Source organism: Cygnus atratus, chromosome 3 (genome assembly GCF_013377495.2).
Source record: "Cygnus atratus isolate AKBS03 ecotype Queensland, Australia chromosome 3, CAtr_DNAZoo_HiC_assembly, whole genome shotgun sequence".
In the NCBI taxonomy this organism is placed as follows: Eukaryota; Metazoa; Chordata; class Aves; order Anseriformes; family Anatidae; genus Cygnus; species Cygnus atratus.
This window is the reverse complement of record NC_066364.1, coordinates 95,211,202-95,231,552: the sequence shown is the minus strand read 5'-3', so window position 1 is coordinate 95,231,552 and position 20,351 is coordinate 95,211,202.

Here is a 20,351-nt window from a genome sequence, read left to right as displayed (position 1 = left end):
CAGCAATACCATATGCTCAAAAGTGCCTCAAGGTTAACAAATGCTCAAGAGCTTGTGCCAGTTCAGATGGGTTTGTACTGGGTCTTTGGAGCAAGAAATGGATTCTAAGAGCATGTGTCAGCTACCAAGAAATGCAAAAAAGATAATTATTTGGTTTGCCAATATTCTTTGACAGAAACCCTGCAGCTTAGCAGTGCAAATAAATCCATGAAAACAAGACCGTACAACAAAAGAAAATGATCTTTTTCACTAGAGAATTTAGTGTTCAGTTCAAACAAAGGCTTCTGTTACTTGTCTAAGTCTGGAATAGAGCTGACACTGTTATCATAATATACGTAAAGCAGCAATGTAACATATTCAGAGATTTCTCAATCCCCCAGGCTCCACTAGAGTTTTAATTTATTTTTTTATGATTGATAATCTGATTTAGATTTTTCTGAGCTTAGCTTTTCCTGTCATAAGTATAGTTATATTACTGAAAAAATGTTTAAAATAATAATAAAAAAGCATCCATCTCCATATATCCTTCCAACAAGACAGAGGAGATATAAACAACAGCTAATACATTGCTGACACACTACAAATTCAAAGGCGTCTTACAAAGTACTGAGCCAAAGAAGTCTATTTAAACCATCACAATAAAGCTTGTTTATCAAAGTAATCCCTTCTTGCCCCTGCTCATTAAAGTCAAGGTCAAACGAAGTCCTCTGAGGGAGTCTTACATCTATTTATGTGCTTTGGGAGAAAAGCACAATGCATAAGCTGCATCATAGTTTCTAACAGAGCTAAGAGTTGACGATGAGACCTTAAAATACAGACAGTAACAGACAGAAATACATAAAGAAGAAAACAGGAGTTGTAGAATGGCCTGAAAGTATGTATTACAGTTGATTACTGCCAACACTCTGTGCTACTGTGTCGTACAGAGTGCTCTGTAAGGAACACAACAATCTGTCATCTGAACTATTAAATCAGTTTATAGTTTCAGTTAAATTAATTTATGGCCATAATCAAACCCGTTAATTGGTCAGCATGGAACATAAAGAATAGCAACACCTCTGCACTTGAGACTAACATTATTATAGAGGATTTAATTTTAGTGTGACAATAAGTATAAAATTATTCATTTACTATGAAGATAAACTTTTAGCAAATAGAATCTTATACAAATAGAACCCGAAAGTCTGTTACCAGTTAATCATTTTGATTGTGCAGACTATGCAGCATGCAGCACACATGCAAATACAGCATGAATCTAGATTTGTCATCGTTCAACTCACATGTAGTTTTTCAGGCCTAACATTAAAATCATCTACATAAGTATGCAATTTTATATCCTGAGTGGTGACATCAACACACTGGAGTGATGCCATTCAGAGGGACCTGAACAGGCTTGAGAAGTGGGCCTCTGTGAAGCTCATGAAATTCAACAAGGCCAACTGCAAGGTTCTTCACCTGCGCCTGGGCAATCCCCAGCACAAATACAGGCCAGGCAGAGATAGGATTGAGAACAGCTCTGAGGGGAAGAACCTGGGGGTGTTGGTGGATGAGAAACTCAACGGGCCACAAAGCTGGTGAAGGGCCTGGAACACAAGTCCTGTGAGGAGCAGCTGAGGGAACTGGGGTTGTTTAGTCTGGAGAAGAGGAGGCTCAGGGGAGACCTCATTGCTCTCTACAGCTACCCTGAAAGTCAGGTGTGGGGAGCTGGGGGTCGGCCTCTTCTCACAGGTAACTAGTGATAGAACTAGAGAGAATGGCCTCAAGTTGCACCAGGGGAGGTTTAGGTTGGAAATTAGGAGACATTTCTTCTCAGAAAGAGCACTCAAGCATTGGAATGGGTTGCCCAGGGAGGTGGTGGAGTCACCGTCACTGGGGGTGTTCAAGGAAAGGTTGGACATGGTGCTTAGGGACATAGTTTAATGGGTGATACTGGTGGTAGGGGGTTGCTTGGACCAGGTGATCTTGGAGGTCTTTTCCAGTCTTAATGATTCTATGATTCTATTAGCCGCTATGTGTGCTTTGATCCCAGAAAGCCAGCTGTGTCCTGGGCTTCATCAAAAGCAGCACGGCCAGCAGGCTGAGGGAGGTGGTTCTCCCCCTCTGCTCTGCCCTTGTGAGACCCCGCCTGGAGTCCTGCATTCAGATCTGGGGCACCCAGAACAAGAAGGACGTGGGAGTATTAGAACTAGTCCAGAGGAGGGCCACAAAGATGACCAGAGGGCTGGAGTGCCTCTCCTATGAAGACAAGCTGAGGGAGTTGGTGTTGTACAGGCTGGAGAAGAGAAGGCTCTGGGGAGACCTTATGGCGGCCTTCCAGTACCTAAAGGTGACTACAGGAAAGCTGGGGAGAGACTCTTTGTCATGGGGTGGAGTGATAGGACAAGGAGTAATGGCTTTAAACTAAAAGAGAGGTAATTCAGATTAGATATAAGGAAGAAATTCTTTACTAGGAGGGTGGTGAGGCACTGGAACAGGTTGCCCGGAGAAGCTGTGGATGCCCCATCCCTGGAGGTGTTCAAGGCCAGGCTAGATGGGGCTTTGAGCAACCTGGTCTGGTGGGAGGTGACCCTGCCCATGGCAGGGGGGTTGGAACTGAATGGTCTTTATGGTTCCTTCTAACCCAAACTATTCTATGATCCTGGTGGTACTTCTATTTGTTTATGTAGAATCAATGTGTTGAAACTAAGGTCATTGGCTGTAGTCAAAATTAGCTAAAGTTCACAGATTATTCTATTATTCCTCTGGGCAGAATAGGTCCTCTGGTCTTCTGGTCCTCTGAGACCAGAAGTCACCTGGAAGCCTCTGGGAAGGATAGGGCTGTCAGAGAAGTCTGAGAGACTGCCACCTCGCTGCAGTTTCTTGTGCATACCTCAGATATGAGGTGTCCAGAAGTCTCACACTGAGTTGAGAGATTTACAGTTGGACTCTACTCCTTGTCCCTTACAGGAGCCTGAGGCTTGACCAGAGGGAGAAATACAAAGGAATTTCCCCTTAAATAGTTAATAACAAGGAAAAGTATGCCAAATTCTATAAGACCATCTCTATAATGCTGCATTGTCTATCATGGTCATTGGTATGCAAGGTCTTCAAACCCTTACTGTGAAACCAGCACTCTGAACCACAAACATACAAGTAAAAATTCCCTTTCACTTCCTCTCTTTTTCAGAGAAAGATTCAGAAAAGACACGAATATAGCAGGTGGAGGACATCACTTTCATCATCAGTCTCACCTGCTCTGTTCCTCCCTTGAATCAACACCCCTCCACACACACATCCCACACACCCCAGATTACAAATAGGAGTGGTATGGCTAGCAAGGTAGGAGTGTAGTTGTCCTGTGCTTGGAGATGATGGCCAGTAGGCAGGTGACCTATTCTCCGTTACCACCAGTGACAGGACCCACAGGAATGGTGTTAAGCTGAGGCAGGGGAAGTTTAGGCTGGACGTCAGGAAGAGGTTCTTCACCAAAAGGGTGGCTGCACACTGGAACAGGCTCCCCAGTGAAGTAGTCACTGCACCAAGCCTGTCTGAATTTAAGAGGTTGGACTGTGCACTTATTCACATGGTCTAAACTTTTGGGCGGATCTGTGCGGTGCCAGGAGTTGGACTTGATGATCCTTATGGGTCCCTTCCAACTCAGGATATTCTATGATTCTATGACCAGGATTTTTGAAATCAGCCACTAGACATTAGCAAAAAGTAAATAACCCTGTACAAAAATACAGGAGAAGTGTGAAAAGAGGCAGGAGATGTAAGGGCTCTGGGGGCTGCTCTTAAGCAGTAATTGTTTGCTCAAGGAGGGCTAGAGTCATTTTTTGTTACTTTTTGTCTGTTTTGATATCTGAAAGTGGCTGTTTTCATTGGATGTTTGAAGTAGATTACAAGTAGTAAATTGGGTAAAGGCATTTGTGTATTGCTATTCATACTTTTTAACGTGCTATTTTAAATAATTATGATGTATGGAAACACAGAATTATGAATAGCATTGTGGAAATTACTTAGGAAAAGAGAGATTCAAACTAATTAAAGAAAAAAAAAGCTGTGACTTGGGACTTCTAGGTTTTTGTCTACCAAACTGAAAGAAGAATTTGTTTAATTCTTTTTCCCATGCATGACCAATAAGATGCTGCTGTTCTTTATGGTCTGTGGGAACAGATGTTTATTTACTTTGGCTTACTTTCTGACACTACTACATTCTTATATAAAGGTTTTTAAAAAGAACAGTGACATTGGCTTGTTCTCCTTGGGCTGGCATTTTGGCATGCTCTGCCTGATAACAGGGTGAATCCCTCATGGATGAGGGTGAATAAACTCTCACCTCTACTTAACATTGAATAAATTTTTTGGTTTTAAAAAATATACTTCTAAAGAGAGCAGGACAAGCTTAATAGAGATAGGCATGCATTGGTGTTTCTGTTAGGAGTATTAAGGAAGCTTAATATGAATTAATATTGGCAGAAGTGTGACTTCATGGATTCTGCATTCTAATACAAGTATCTCAGTCTTATATTGCACCCAGAAATTAACTCTCTTAATATATAAATGTTATGGTGTCTCATTTCTCTGTTATAGAATGAAAAGTAATGCCTGTTTTCAGGCATTAAAAATTGACTCAGACAGGTATTCCTCCTTAGCTTACGTTCATGGAGGTTGTAAAATGGTTCTGCTCAAAGATTAACTCTGCAACATCTGAGTTCTCATGTCTCTATGATGCTGACAGGAATGTTTTTTCTTTCCTGCCATTTGCATTTGCAGACCATGTTTGCAGCCTGTTTGAGATGGTCAGGGAGGAGGGACACAGAATTTGGCTGGGAGCAAGCACAGTGTGGTCATGTTCAATCTCTTTGGTCAGAAATTCCTCACCGCTTTCTTTGCAAGTGTCTTAGCATTGACAGATTGATGTTTTATCTACATTTAGATTAGATCATTATAATTAGAATAATACACTTCACTGATTTAATTTTGGACCTCTGTTTTCAAGACGAAGATGATTTTCCTGGCAAATATATTGTAGGAGCTTGTAATTTGGCAAAGAATTGCATGCTGTCTTTGTTCCCATTGCACAAAGGCAGAGAACAGACCTCTGTATTAACCTCACTTGTTCTCAGATCAGGTCTTTACTGATTGGGGGAAAGATTGAAGTAAATGAATAAAACTGCAAGTAAATACCATCTTATAAAAACAGTCTTGTCATGGCAATTTTTGATTGATATATTTCTACTGATTGTCACATAAAACAATTCACACTAGTGTTAAGCTCGACCCTCTGTTTCATAGTTCCACATCTATTTTGAAAGTGTTTTTTCAACTGTATACATTTAAGCTCTTTCCAAATGAATAAGTGCTGGGCATGCTGCACTGGAACCATAGCAAGCTACCACGGGTGCAACTTCAAATAAAGACTAATATTTCTAGACTGTGTTCTGTTGAAGGTCTTCAACAATTTAAGAGTGAGCTCCTTTCAAAAGCCTGAGTACATTTTTGAATAAAGAAATACAGTTTATTATCAGGTTTACCAGAGGTTGATGGATAACTCTATAAGCAATTCTTCTTCAATGCCATTTGACTCTTACAAATGATTGAAAAGTATCTCAGTTGCTGTCTATTAAATTATAAGCAAATATATAATAAATAGATGCATGTTTTAAGTGGTTGCTTCCTTGGAATAATTTATAATGGAAATGATCAGGCAATCCACTGACTAATTATCACATAATTTACTATTTCTGGATCCTATGATACAGCTGTCATTTAGAAGAGAAATATTAGGATAATTGACTTTTGAATACAGTATTTCCCATAGTCATCTTTTTATGTCATATAAAACTGCCATGTGGGTATTTTGGACTTGGTGGTCAACAAAGTCATCTGCCTTCAACAATGCCCTTCCCTGGTCCTGAGCTCTGCTGTCCTCTGGTGCAGGGATGATGGTCCAGAGGACCTGGACCATAACCTGACAGGAACCTTCAAAGGACCTGTCCTAATGGCAAAGCACAAGAAGAATTTAGGAAGCATTAGCGTTTAGGAAGAAATGCTTTAATCACAGCTTGTGTAACATGGTTTTTGTTAAGTGGAATGTTAAAGCAGCCAGGCTGGCTGCAGGACAGGAGAGCTGCTATGCAGGACCCAGATTCCTCAAGCTGACTGCTCCTCTGGGTGTTGATGTATTGTTCCTTTGAAGACTTCTGAAGTTTTTCTGGCCTTGGGAATAGTTCTTAGTTTCTATAATTTTTACTAGTTCTCTTATGAGATGTTGGAAATAATTTGTTATTCGTAACAAGTTTGGTGTACCTTGTTTTGAGGATTTTCTGTTTGTTATTAGTTAGTTAAAACAGTTTAGATCATTAGATCAAAGTCAGAATGGAGATAGAAACATGTTATTTGGAGGCCAGATATTTAATCAATTTAAACAACCTTACAGCTTTTGTGTTAGTCTAACATTTTTTAACATACCTATCTTATTGTATATTTTTTTTCATGACTCAATAACTGTATTTCAAAAGTTATCAATAGAAGTACTTATTCTTTCTTGGACCATTTTCTAGTGGAAAATGTTATAGTCTAGGGAAGTAACTATGTACCTATGTAATTATGTTAAAATACTGCATTAGTGCAAGATTTTTGTGTACGATGTCAGCCATGTCGCCTTCCTTTTCTACTAAAGAAGGGTAAGCGAGCTCTCCATGGTAGTCCCAAATTTATCATTAATACTGTCATTTCTAAGGCCACTGCTCATTTCTCTTATATATGTTATGCTGTTCTGTGTTGCATGTCAGTGTTTGATTTACTGTAAGCTAATCACTAAATTATTAATTATTTGCAATTATGAGTGACCAAATATGTTAACTATTAACTTAGCTGCAGCCCTTTTCCATATAAAACTTTTACTACTTCCCTTTACCAGAATCAGCATTCAGTTTGTATATGGGGCAAAGAAGAAATCAAAGCTTCCTTTGCACTCTGGGTTTGTTTCCTCTAGTCTGTTTATCAGGTTGGTAACAACTCAAAGATTGTCAAATGTAATGTAAAACAAATAGTCTTAGCCTCAGGAATACAAGGACAGAAATGGATCATTTTACAGATTACTCCTCTCTAATGTGCAAAAACTGTAATGCTCACAGTCTAATGAAAGTAAAGCTTTAAGTGGTTGTGAAATGATCCATGAACTCCAGGCACTTTCCTTTAAGCCTGCTGACACCTGTAAGTTTTAGTCCTTGTGCAGTGTCATCCATCACTATATATAATCCTAAACCTGACAGCTTTTGCCTCCATGGCAGATGTGCTCCTTTCTCTACTGTGAGCACTGAGTATTGATGCCAAGTGCAAGCCAGTGCAAAGGTTGCATACAAGTCTTGTAGTCTCCTGCTTCAACCATACTCGTTCTTGGGTTACTCTGTGGAGAACAGTACAGCTGTGATGGTATCACTGCATTGAAGCAATAGGGTTATGCATGATGAGGGCTTGTGAGGCAATTTGCTAGTGGTCTGGTTGTGCCTTATTTTTTGCCTCTTGGGCTTCCAAGATAAATGTCTGCTACTGAATTTGCAATGTTGTTTTTCTCTGGTATGCAGAATATTACTCCAGAATTAACTCCAGAAGAGGACTTAAAGGGTAGGATTCCAGACTGGGGGAGATGCCTACTTGAGTAATCACCTTGAATCACTGAATTTCCTTTTCAGCCTACTGTAGCCTTGCCTGTGTCTATGAAAAGTGATTGTTCAACCACTGAAACATTACCCTGTAAGGATTTTGAATGTTACTGAAATGCCTTCTGTGTGTTGTGTCAAACCTATTCCATCTGATCATTCAAGTTGCTTTTTATGAATGTGGTATCCAGGCTGGCAAAAAGTTCAGGTGGGTGGATAGTGTGTAGATTTACTCACAAAATGTGACTAAATTCATGTTTGGTGAATGTGAATTCACTCAGAAAGGAGAGAATTCAAGGTGACAGGTGAAGATGCTTTTATATATTCTTACGGTTAGTGTTTATGACTTGTTTTCTTTTGCTATGACAGTCTTTCTTTCACTAAACAAGGGTTTGTTAGTTTGTTTAAAAAGTCATTGGCTCTGCTAGCCACTTTTATATAACCAGCAAGTAATTACAGCAGGGACCTCAAAGTAGTGAGTGACTTCTAGAGCTAATAAGAGAATAGCATAGGGTGAAATGAACTTCTGGAGGTCGTCTAGGACAGCCTACTCCATAAAGTAGAACTAACATTAAAGTTGGATTTTATATTTAAATTATATGCAATTGATTTATTATTTTGAATGTTTACTGTATACATTTGTCATACATTTTCTGGCATACATATGTGTTAACTTTATATAGTATTTTAATTACACTAAGTTATATGTATATGACTCTACAAGTATGCTATGCTTCTGCCCATTCCAAATCCGTTTCCCAATCCTCTTTTGCTGGGGCTTCCTCATGATCTTCCAGAGCACAATCTCTGCACAGAAACCAGAGGGGGGTGAAACCTTCCTGTCAACACTGCTGCAGCCTGAGCAGTTGCCCAGATATGGGCAGTCAAATCTAGTTCCTTTCTCAGCCAGAGCCCACATGGTTATGGCATCCCTCTAAATTGTTTACAGCACAGTGTCACAGCTTTAAGATTGTTGCTCCTCAGAGCATGAGGGAATATGTAATCTCGCACAAAGGATGGCTGTACTTGTACATCCACCTGACTGCCCTGACTTGTGCATTTATTAACTTGTTTAAGAGCTATGTGATCAAGAACTGTCCTGACAGATGCACTAAAGGGGCAGGATACAAACTGATGATTTCTGATGCATGCATTTCTTTAGGGTCACTGAGTCGAGCTGTCCCCTGGAGGCCATCACCGCTCTGTCACAAGGCTGGCTGTGGGCCTCCCCCTGAGCCCCTCTCAGAGGCACATTAGGTAAAAGAAGACTAGAGAGCAAGCTGTTAATGGATGTGCAGTTTATGTGCTGATGTTTGATTTGCCTTTGGTCTGTAGGAAATTCCCCCTGGTTTTAGAAAGGAACTTTGCTTCTGCTTGCAGGTTTCCTAACTTCCAGCACATCTTTTAAAAGGTGGCTATTACTCCAATTTGTCAGTAATTGGCAGGTAGGTACTCTTCTGTGACCCTTTACTGTGCTGGACACTTTAACCCTTCATAGCTCAGCACAAGAGGAATACTAAGACTTTCACACTGGCAAGGTCTTTGTATAAGGAAAATATTCAACTTGTTGGTGATGCTGGGGAAGGGTATTTCAAGTTTTTGCATAGAATAAGGTAACTAAAGAAACAAACTTCCACTATCACTGTAGTTTGGGAGATGGTTTAGTTTTGTATATAGTCCTAGTACATTCCTACTCTGAATTTTGTACTAAGGTTGAAGTCTGAACAAAGCTAGCAATCTCAAGCAAATCTTACCTTATGCACGTAGGCTGTGATTTAGTGAGGTTTGCGTGAATGTTTTTGTGGGAACCAAGCATCTCTTGAGAAGTAGCTGACCCACACAAGTTATATACAACATCCTAATGGCTGGAATTGAGCATTAATGGCTTCCTTTTGGAAAGCATTACTTCTAGAACACAAGGGCGTGCATCTTCCAGAATCATCTAGGGCTGATGCAAATCACTTGCTGAGTAGTAAGTGTAGATGTTCTCAATTAAAGGAATTTCTTCCCTCCTCTCCTCTGTTTTTTTTCCCTTCTCCTTGGTTGGAAAACAAATGGACAAAGCATTGGAGTGAGTTTCCTCAAGCGAAAATGTAGGTGGGTTCTAGAAGTAGCAATAGGAGTCTGAAGTCCTGAATGTCTCCGCTAGGATCAAAATGTTTGCCACAGACTTTTGGAGGAAGATGCACAATTTGAATCGGCTTTTGAGGAGGAATTCTAAAATGTGTTATTGGGAAGCTTTTATCTTGCTTTTCACTTCACTGCTACTGAGCAACCTTGTTTTAAAACCTGTCTGCCATTAGTTGTGTTTTGAAAGCAGTTGCATAGCAAGTAGAACAGCAAATGGGTTTAGCAGTGACCTGTATTAGGGATGTTTTTTCACCGTAATCTCATGAGCCAGATTGAGAGGACTCTCTTGAATTCACTTCTGAAATTATTTTTTTATTGACTGCAAGTTCTATACTACTACTCTCTTTTGATCACAACAACATAGCAAGTCACAACTTGTAGGTGATCACAGGGAGGTCTCTAAAATAGAACTGATTTGGAGAGCTCGTGGAAACAAGGGCAGCACTACGTGCTTCTGTAGTTACAGTGGCATCTGTGCTGCTCCTCTAAATGCTATGTAAATAAGTAGCCCTTTGAATATTAATTTCTGCTAGAAGATCTTGGCATTCACCAACAGGACATTTCAGGAAATGTTGCATCCTCTGGAGAATGATCATTTTCCCCATCTAGTGAACAATTGTGCAGAACTGCAGGAAATCCATTCTGAGCTCCTCTTACAGCATTCCCCAGCTACAAACTGGGAGTCGACCACTGGGCTCTGACTGCTGAGATAGTGATTCTTGTGAGGTTTAACTACAACTGTGTACTATTCTTTCAGATACCTCAGGAGAAAGGCAAAAAGTACCTATGGCTGGATCTAAATCAAGGGTGAGGATGGCTTCTTTTAAACATTTTACAGAATCACAAAAGGGATGTTTTGGGTTCACTGTTGTTTGTATTTCTATTTTCTCATAGAGGAAAATGAAAGAATGACTTACAGCTACAGTAAATTCAGTTTTCTAAGGAAAATGTCGTACCTGCTTTCTCTCATGAAAGATATTACTACTTCTTGAAAAATGAGAGCATTCCCTTGAGTTGCATCTAAACTTTGTAACATACTTGCAGCAAGTGAATCAAACAACTCCACCAATCATATCCTTATTTAGTATCACCGAGCCATTACAATGTTCTTTTTCTCTTTTTTACCAGCAGTAACAAAGAATTGTTGGCTTGGCTTTGTTCTAGATGCTGTACAGACCAAACAGGGTGTAGAATTACTTTTTTTTTTTTTTCTTTGATGAAGGCAAAGGCTCATTTTGGTAAATGCTCACCACTAGCTGTAATATATTTGCAGAGTGATAAGAGTGCAATAGTGTCTTCTACATCAGCTTGGCCGGTCACTTTGGCTGGTTACTCAACTGGCACAAATTACTGTATTGGAGCCAGGCAAGTTGTGCCAGCTGTGGCAATGTTCTAGCTCAGAATATGTAAATATATCCTGTAAATGCTTCGTTTGAGAGAGCTGGGTGAAAGGCACACTAATTATTTTCACTAGCTCATCATACCAGCAAGATATGAGCAATATTGTGCTACTCTGTTTTGTGTTTGGGGTATGAATCTGATTGTACTAATGTAAACTAGGTATAAATTACCATTTAAACATAATGGTCCCATTTAGGCTTTACCCTGAGCATGTGAAGTGACTGCACAGATGCTAGGCCATAAAGAAACATCTGACTGTTATTCATGTTTGTCTGTGGAGTACCTAATGTGCTGCTAGAGTTACAGAAATAATAAGAAAGAATAAAGACCAGAGGGTATGAGAACCTGAGGCTGAACTGCAAGCACTGGAGATGCCTCATCTGAAAGGCAGTGAAATTTGGCCACAGGGGGATAACATTATTTAGGGCTAAATTGTTAGTGCTTTCAGGTGCAATTCAAATATTTTTTTTTTTCTGAGAGTCATGGGAAAAACAATAGCTTCTAGAAGATTTTTATGGTCACTATAGATCAAAAAAGATAATTTCTATATAGCGATAATGGACTGGGAAAACAGCTTTTCATACAGGCATGCATCTTTTAGGTTATTTGCTGGTAAGTAGAAGTGAGACTGTAAATGTTATAACACACAGGTAATCATAGAATCACAGAACGGTTTTGGTTGGAAGGGACCATAAAGACCTTCTAGTTCTAATCCCCTGCTATGGGCAGGGACACCTCCCACCAGACCAGGCTGCCCAAACCTCATCCAACCTGACCTTGAAAACCTCCAGGGATGGGGCATCCACAGCTTCTCTGGGCAGCCTGTGCCAGTGCCTCACCACCCTCCTTGTGAAGAATTTTCTCCTTATATCTAGTCTGAATCTCCACGTTAGTTTAAAGCCATAACTCCATGATTTATCACTACACCCCTTGACAAAGTGTCTCTCCCCAGCTGTTCTGCAGGCCCCCTTTAGTTAGTGGAAGGCCGCTGTATGGTCTCCCCAGAGCCTTCTCTTCTCCAGGCTGAACAACCCTAACTCCTTCAGCCTGTCTTCATAGGAGAGGTGCTCCAGCCCTCTGATTATCCTCGTGGCCTCCTCTGGACTCATTCTAATAATCCCATGTCCTTCTTCTGCCAAGGGCCCCAGAGCTGAATGCAGGGCTCCAGGTGGGTTCTCATGAGAGCAATGAGTAATGAATGTTTCAAAACAAAATTGTGTTACCCACTATGAAAAATAGAGAGTAGAGCTCACTTTGTACAAGATCAGTGTCACCTGCCCTTTCAGAAATCACTGGTTTATTGTAATGGTTTTAATATATGCTATATATAAGGAGAGAAGAAATGTTAAAAAGTAAATGTTTATAGAAATGTTTTTTCACATCTTGGCTTTTCATTTAGGATAGCTTATGAGGAACACTTACGTTTCTTTAAGAATTGATAGAGCTGGAGGATTTGTAGTGTCTGAAGTGACAAAAGGGGGCGCTGAGGTCAAGTCAGAGCAAAGTTTTACCTAGACAAATGTCCCCTCTTTGGACCTTTGGCCTGCTTGCTCCTTTGGCCTGCTACAACCCTGCAGCCTCTCAAATATGCTCTGCTGTGCCCTGGAGAAGGTGCATCCTCTTTTAGCACAGCCCACCTGGCCATGCAGCTCTGCTTAGATTCCTTTAAACATAAAAATGAATGACATGAATGCTATGAGGACCTATTACAAAACACATAGGAGTATCTGCTGTCTCTGAGCAAACAGACACTGTCATAATGTCCTGCTCCAGAGTTGTAATTCTTGTGGGACCACAAATTGTCATCCTCCACCAAAAAGCTAACAGATAATTAGTGTTCAGATTTCCTAAATCTTAACCAGGTATTTTTTCAAGTGATGACCACTTGCTTCTCCCAGCTTCATTTTGGAGCCTTTGAGGGGCTGGTGCTTTTTGAAGATCAAGAGACTGCATCAACTCCTTTTCTGTTTACATAGCTCCTGGCATCTTCAAACTCCTCAGGTATCATGACTTTCCAGAAAGCTGTGCTGATTCTTTGATATACTGTTTAACATACATCCACAATTTCTTTTCTTATGGTTCAAACCACTTAACACAATAGAAAGGACAGTGTGGGTTGGGTTTTGTTTGTTTTCATCTGGCTTTTTAAAATTCTGTCCCAATTTTCCATCTGTTTTTGTACCTGGGCAGTTTAAATAAGAAATCATACACTGCATCTACTACTTAAACTATTTCATGCTTCATTTCCTTCTGAGCTCTTGGATAAATACCCTCTGGTCCTGATGAACCTATTTTATGGTCTCTTCTGAAGTTCAGTTGAATGCAGAACCTTTGAGGTACTTTCCGTTAAAACAAAAATGTATGTGTGTCAGGAGAAGCTTTTGGTGGGAGAATTTTCTAAACTCTTCCATGCTTATTATGTATAAAAATTAATTTCATTTATCTGTTCTGGCCTTATCTTCTCTGAATGACTCTTTTGTGTCTGGACCACTTATTCTACAGGCTTGCTGGCAGACTTTTGTTTTTTGATGGTTTTGTAAAAATGATTTATTATTCTTTATGCATTCTCTAAGTTGTTCCTTAAACTATTTTGGCCTGCCTTGCTATGTTTTTACATCTAACTGGCCAGAATTCACTCTAATTCATTTTCCCCATTTGAACATGATGTCAGCTTCATAAAGGTCACCTTCTTACTTCTGAAACCTCATCTAAAACACATGCTGTTGATCAGAGTAAAGATGCTGTAAGTTGAATGTGAAGCCATTGCTGATCAGTGAAAATTGTTGTATTGGTGAGAAACCCAGACAGAATGCGAGAGCTGTGGGGTGGTCAGTAAGTAAGGAGCTTCAATAGGGCGGGAAGAGAATTTGTAAATGAGCAGAATTACACCCCTGTTCTTCAACTTTTCCTCCTAATGGACTAAACTGAAACCCCTTGATCCTGCATCAAAAAGGAAAATACTAAAACTATTGAGTGATATTAGTACCATTAGTACCTAAGCCCTGAGGGGAAGAACCTGGGGGTGTTGGTGGATGAGAAACTCAACATGAGCCAGCAATATGTGCTTGCAGCCCAGAAAGCCAGCTGTGTCCTGAGTTGCATCAAAAGCAGTGTGGCCAGCAGGTCAAGGGAAGTGATTCTACCCCTCTGCCCTGCTTTTGTGAGACCCAGCCTGGAGTCCTGCATTCAGATCTGGGGCCCCCAGCACAAGAAGGACATAGAAGTATTAGAACAAGTCCAGAGGAGGCCCACAAAGATGATCAAGAGGCTGGAGCACCTCTCCTATGAAGAAAAGGCTGAGGGAGTTGGGGTTCTTCAGCCTGGAGAAGAGAAGGCTCTGGGGAGACCTTACAGCGGCCTTCCACTACCTAAAGGTGACTACAGAAAAGCTGGAGAGGGACTCTTTGTCATGGGGTGGAGTGATAGGAAAAGGAGTGATGGATTTGAACTAAAAGAGGGGAGATTCAGACTATATATAGGGAGAAAATTCTTTACTAGGAGGGTGAGGTACTGAAACAGGTTTCCCAGAGAAGCTGTGGATGACCCATCCCTGGAGGTGTTCAAAGCCAGGCTGGATGGGGCTTTGGGCAACCTGGTCTAGTGGGAGGTGTCCCTGTCTATGGCATGGGTGCTGGAATTTGATGATCTTTAAGGTCTCTTCTGACCCAAACCATTCTGTGAGATTGCTGTAACAACCAGCCAAGTATTTCAGCAAACAATTTCTCCATGAACATCAACTGGTATGGAAATAGACTATAGTTGTGCTGCATACCGGGGTTTTAATTTTTCACTTCTCATGCCCTACACTATAGCAGCTTAGGGTTGCCCAGTAAAATGTGCTTTAATGTATTAGGTGTGATGGGATTTGCATGTATTTGAAAACTCCCTTACTGTAGTGCTTGGATTATAATTAAGTTAGGTGAATCTTTTCCAATTGCTTGCTTTTATCATTTGAAAACTAGCACAGACTTCTTACCTACTTTCAGTTGTAGTCCATAAAACTTTCTGGAATTGCAGCTGTGGTATAAGGTGGTATCTCCAAGCTCTACTGTCATATAAAGGGCTGTACAGTTACATTAATTGGTCTCTGCTCCACTACTGTGGAGCCATTCATTTTACAACTCTACTCCTCACAGCTCCTTGTAGTATAATAGGCATGGTGTAGTCTGAGTTGTTTTTAACACTTTTGAAAAAGTTAGCACCTTAAAACAGAATTCACTGTTCATTGGCTTGGTAGTGAGAAGAAAAATACAATGAAAAAAACCTATTGGGCAGCTGGTGGTACAAAAGGATTTTTTTGTTCCTTTTTAACTATTGTTTGGACCTAGTTCTCCACTAAGTATGTGGTGTCAAGTAGGAGAGAAGGTGTCAGCCATTTAGGAGCAGTGGAAAGAGTTGTGGACACCTTATGTGGGGTGGTACCTCTGCTCTGCAAACCTGTTATGTGACAGCTGTGTGCTTATTGAAATAACAGAATTCGGTGTGAGACCCTATGGAAGGATAAAGTGATAGTTACTTTAAGCAAAATTGATTTAACTCCCTTGAACTCAGATTTCATTCACTGCCATGACATATGCCTACATGGTTTTACCAGGACAAGGAATGTTGGCAATGGAGTCTTTACCAGTCCTCTCACTGTACTTTTTTTGTATGTGTGAGTTTGGCAGCAGTCAACTGGATTTTGAAGGTTTGCTTTATGCCCCCTAGATTTGGATGCTGTTCAGATTTCTTTCATGTCATTATTTTGTTGCAGCCTTAAGTCTTGGGCAAGGTTTGAGTTTCACAGTTCTTTACCGTACCTGTTCTTCATCTTTTTGTCACCTAATCAGTAGGTTGACTCCAAACAACTATTCTTCCTGCCTGGAACTGAAGAAAACTGGGACCACACAAGACTTTCTAAAGAAAGGGTACAGAGAAAATAAGGCTAAAATAAAATCTAATCACTTAACACCCAAGCATGAATTTCCTTGAAGGGTTACCACTCTGAACTTATCTTCTGCATGTCAATACCACTGATTTAGCTCTGTACCAAAAATGTTGTGTTCCTTTATGCCTTTTCTCCCTTTTCCTCTTCAACAGCATTCAGATCAGGGCTGGGGTCATTCCCCTCTCATATAGGTAACTCCACATCTTCTCCCTTCTGACTTCATTATTTCCCCACCTGTTGTAAAAACATTGTTTCTTTCAAAATGCAGCTGTTAAATTAATGTTCCTTTAAACTCCTGATTTCCAGACTCTTACAACTTCTTTGATATGATCCTTGATCTCTCTTGCCTAGACCCTTGTCTCTCCTAACTCTACTGATACTATTAGTAAACTAAAATTTTATATAAGCACATGGAAATAATATTTTTATTATGGTTTGGCTTAATAACACTAAATGGTACTTTTACACAGGTTTTAATCTATATAGTGCCAAAATTTCCACTAGAATTAAACTTCAGATCTTACTGGCTCCAGCTAAAATTTAATTTCATAACTATTACAAGAGAATTTCAGAAGCAGTCAGCTTGAAGCCCCAGTTTAACCTCTCTGCTGGTCTTGCCAGCTGGGTTCCCCTAAGAGTGGTAGTAAGTGACAAGTAAAGAATGAGTAAAAAATTTGCAGAGAAAAAATAAGCGATCCAGAATGAAAATGAATACAACTGGGGGGGGTTGGTGTGTGTGTGTGTTCATGGGTAGTCCCTGAAGAATTCAGAAGCAATCAGACTCCATAATGAGGTATTTAAAACATCACACAAGGTTTAAATATTGTAAAGAAATGAATAATATTTCTATTATGCTTTCTTCCTCAGCTAAACAATTGTTGTTTTGAGAAAGCAATTGTGAGATACTGAAGTCCTGCTTATCACACATTTCTAAGACAGAGAACTAAAAACATGGCAGTTATACAGGGCAAGTTCTCCCATGATGTATTTTAAGAAACTGTTTGATTCGGTTAAAGGATAAATGCATGACATCAACACATGTGTGATGACATCCATGGCTTTGGTGCATTCTGACCAGAGAACAACCTTGCAAATAATACTTTGGATCCGAGAATATTAACCTGGAGCTTTGTCTCTTAGTCTGAGTTTTTTCATATGAAATACTATCTATATCTGTCTATCTAACACTATATATAGTGCGTGTGTTTTTCTCCGTATCTGTAACAAAAGAACACATTTGGAACTAAAGAGATCTGCTAACACATTTTATTACACTTTATGCTTATTTGAAAGGATGATTTATACTTCCATCACTCTTCTTTAAACCTGAAACATAGTTGAGTTCATCCTTACATTGTATGCAATTCTTTTAATTAATATTTTACACTCTATTGCCAAACAGAGAAAATATGAATTATCCTGACTAATGCAATTGAGATAATGGTGTATAGATAATATCATTTTTAGTCACATCTCAGCTGTGCCATTAATGTATTTAGCTTTACTTCATTAAACAGCCACAACCTTGTAAGGTAGGAAAACTGTCTGTGTAGTTATGACAAATTTACAAAGATACATAAGAGAAGAGGAAAATTCTCAAGTGGAAAGTAATCTACTACCTTTATAATAAACACACTGCCTCCTTAACCAGTTGTTGGTAATGTGCACGTTCATGCTATTTCTTAATGTAATTACCATACTTTGATTTGATCACGGGAAATGTTTCAGCTCTTGATTGTCACAGATTTAGGCACAGCCATAGATGAGACTTCAAAAAGCACGTGGAGCCAATGATCTAGTCTTCACTAAACAAAGGATCCTAAACTTTTCTAGTGCTAGAATGTCAAAATTTTTTTAAAATCCCCAATCAAGTCATCTGGGGTGTGCAGGCAAATGCAGAATTTCTGTCTCAAAACCTTCTAGGTTACATTTTTCTGGGGGTTTAGAAAATAGCTTAAATCTGAGAAAGTTCATAAAGTTCATACAGCTACCCATGGGTGGCTCTGCTCCCATCCCTCTCTCTATGTATATATATCTCACTATTTTCCAGCTGGCTTCTTTATGTAGCAGAAATTTTGTTACAGTTAGATTGTTCTTCCCAAGCCCAAATAAAAGCTAAGGGGAAAAAAAAAAACATGAATTTTTCATCTTGTTTGGCTACCAGCTTAGTATACAGTGTATGAAAGGCACGCTAGCGTGAAGAGCAGCAGAGATGAGCACTTGAGTATTGAATAGGCTGGGGTAGGAGGATTCGACTTTCACTAGGAATAATACAAGCTTAGTTTGGACAAAAGGAGTGTAGCCTTAGAAATGGTAATGTTAATGCTCTATTGTATGTCCAACCACTGTTCCAGTACTGTTTTGTTCTCCTGTAGCTCAAGAGTTAACTTGGAAACCAAATGCCTACATAACTGTTGATGAGCATTCAGATGGCACGACCATCATGATGATTTTCCAATCAGTTTTACTGGCCAACTGTCAGTGAGTGGTTAGGAACTCAGCTTAAAAAAAATCCCAGGCTTGAGGTCAGCAGTTTTTCAGCTGGCAGGACTTCATTTTGCCCTTCAGGTCTTTATGGCTTGGGCTCCTGTAGAGAAAGCAAGGAGGTCAGCAGTGCCACCTTGCAGGCTTGCGATGGAGAGCATCCCCTGCAGGTCAGGATGAACATGTATATCATGACTCATGAAACAAATAAGATGCAAGCAACTAATTGGTGTCAGCAGTCTGATGCTCTGAGAAGTAAGCAGGTGAAATTTGCCAAGTTGTTACAGACTTATCTGTAATGCTTTCTGTCATGAACTAGCAACTAAAAAACTGAATGTGTGGTGGAGTCTCAACCAAATTCACCTGAGAAAAACATTTAGTCATTCTGAAATCTCAAGTAGGGGAGAGAGAGGCTTGTGATCTGGACAGGAGTAGTCCTGTTGCTCTTACTCTGTGCTATTCCTCCATGTATATTTCTCCGTATCTGGTGCTTGATTGTCTTCCCACACAAGGCAGTAAACAAAATAAGGGGAAAATAAACTGACTTACACCAACACAGCCTGTCAAGTAATAACACATCTTCTACAATAGAGCAATGATGGTAGCACAAAACAGTGAGAGCTGTAAGAAGTATGATAACAGAACTGTATCTAAATCATGTTTAATATATTCAAATGGCAAACACATGCAAAACAGGCTGTACAACAAGGAGAAGTTATGCCTATTATCAGCTAGTCAAAATGGTAAATATCAATCTTAACTCTGGTTGTGAGGACTCTAGGGGTTAAATCTGATACAAAACCACTTTTCTGAAGGAGTTCAGCAAGAAAATTTTCTGCTTCCAAAATACCCAACTTTCTCAGGATAATTTGGAATCAAAAGATCATATTTCTTCTTAAACTACAAAGAAACATCCAAATGCTTCTTATTGAATTACATTTTAAAACAAGAATCCAAATTCCTTTAAAGTCTGGAAACCTGAGATTCTTAGGTTGTCCTTAGTGCTGGCAGATCTGAGTGTCACCGGGTATTTTTGTTTGTTTCCCTAAGATGAGAGAAGCAGTTGGAAGGTGTTCTGACTGCTGCCATTGCTTCCCATTTGCTATCCCATAAGCTCCAAATGCGAGCAGTTGAGCTGTGAGCCTTGCGATTGCAACTTTCTCTCATCCTGTTCCCAAGTATTCCCCTCTCTAGGGAAACTATTAGTTAATCATCCAGAGATCTTTTTGTGAGCCAAGAATCCTCCGAGTGGAAACCTGCACCTGGCTATTCACTTGAACCATGGGGGAGGGTGGGAAAGGGAGAACCACTTGTTGTATTCTGGGCACACTTTTCCGATTTGATATATTACCTCAGACAGATGTGACCATCAGAAAAGTCTTGATTTGGCTGAGCTGTCTTGTTTTCATCCCAGAGTTATCAAGCCATGACTGAAGCTCCTACTTGGCCCATCCAAGGCAGTAATACTGAATACTTCTATCTATTTCCCTAAAAATTTTGTAAGTCTTCATTAAAGAATATTCCTTCTTTTATCCTTGCTGGTGTTAAGAACAATAACACTGAACAATCTCCTCTGCTAGCAAAACTGCAACCAATTAACTCCTAGTGTACAAGAATAAGGGTTCCAAATAGTACTAATACAGGTATTTTAAAAAGAATGCTGATAGAGCATACTCATTAAATACTAGTTCATATAGTCTATAACTCAGTGGCTGAATGCTGTGGCAGTATTCCACCTGGCGTCTCAAAAGTTCTCACAAATA